The sequence below is a fragment of the Austrofundulus limnaeus genome, unplaced genomic scaffold (genome assembly GCF_001266775.1).
Source record: "Austrofundulus limnaeus strain Quisiro unplaced genomic scaffold, Austrofundulus_limnaeus-1.0 Scaffold93, whole genome shotgun sequence".
NCBI lineage: Eukaryota > Metazoa > Chordata > Actinopteri > Cyprinodontiformes > Rivulidae > Austrofundulus > Austrofundulus limnaeus.
In genome coordinates this window covers 1,181,380-1,182,688 of record NW_013952495.1, presented here as the reverse complement: position 1 = coordinate 1,182,688, position 1,309 = coordinate 1,181,380, and the positions used below count along the sequence as shown (strand labels likewise).

At 35.3% G+C, this 1,309-nt stretch overlaps 1 protein-coding gene across 1 annotated transcript in view; it reads left to right on the top strand.

The window, feature by feature from the left end:
- Nucleotides 1–1,309, top strand: part of prkcg (protein kinase C, gamma) — a 43,435-nt gene that overhangs the window by 37,796 nt on the left and 4,330 nt on the right. The gene's annotated exons all lie outside the window — the stretch shown is intronic.

Below are 1,309 nucleotides of genomic sequence, written 5' to 3'. Positions count from 1 at the left end.
GTCCCTCTGTTACTCGTCTTTTCCTACAGCTATCATTTTAAGTGAGCGATCAGCTGTTCATTTTAACTTTTGTTTATCTTGTTAATTTCAGATAACTTACAAACAGATTCAGTGGCACAAAGAGTTTTTACTTTTGAAATTGTTTCAGCATCAATCGGTGTTTTTCTTCATATGAATCATAACCAACCCTTAAACTACTGGAAGAAGTGAGACTCACGTGTCTTACTGCGCATGCCTGATCAGGATATCTGTGATCCACCTGATGGGTCTAGTAAACAAACCGTGAACGTGCATTAATCCTAAACCATTTACAGCTGCTTGAATGAGCCGCCTTAATTGAGCGTGGCTTAGTGTTAGAGCAACAGATTACAGCTGTTGACAAGTTGAAGGCTTGTTCAAGCTCAGCTTACAGCTGATATCCTGAATTTAGAAATCTGACTTTTGTGAAATGAGCCTAGGGTTGATGGTGAATGTTACACAAAGACCTTGTGCTCAAAGAATGCATTAGGGACCAGTCTCAGCTACCACCACACCAAATTCTAGACCAATATCTGTAAGACATACAGAGGTATGCTCATTTTAGTGTTTATTAAATCAGTTGTCTGTGTTGGCCATCTTGAATCAGATTGTCTCTAAATGTTAATCACTTGTAGATGTTCATTCAGTGATTAGCTACTTTCTGCAAGTTTTATGAAATTTTGTTAGTGAGATATTTTACTAACAGACAAACAGAAACACAGGCAAAAACATTATCACCTTGACTTTTGCCTTTTATTGCTGAGTGAGAAAAGCCTAGATATAGAGTGCTACGTTTAATGATTTAGTTTTACTCAGTTTGCTCTTGTTAATTCTAACCTTTAAAGAATCCGTTTTGGGTGGGTTTCCATTTCAGCTGATAAAGGATTCTTATCTGCTAAAAAGTTTCAATTCAGTTTGAAATAAATGATCAGCTCTGCTGCCCTGGTTTGTGGAATTAAGTGAGTGCCATTCAAAGTTCTAATTATTTAAATGAAAGGAAAAAAAGACACTTCTTTATGTTTTCTGTTACAGAGTTTCACAGCTGTGAGTTCACAATCTCACAGTTTCACAGCCAGCAGCATTAACAGGAAATCAGAAGTATTTTTATGTTATAAGACACAAGTTTAAAGCTAYGTTTTCTGGTTTTATTCATCGTATATGTTCAGGCAAAAATATGACTTTGCCTGAATGTCAAAGTGAAAATCATCTGCAGCTTTTTCACAGAATATCAATAACTAGTTTTTACACAATGAGAAAGAAAATATTTAATTGACTTTGCAATATATATATA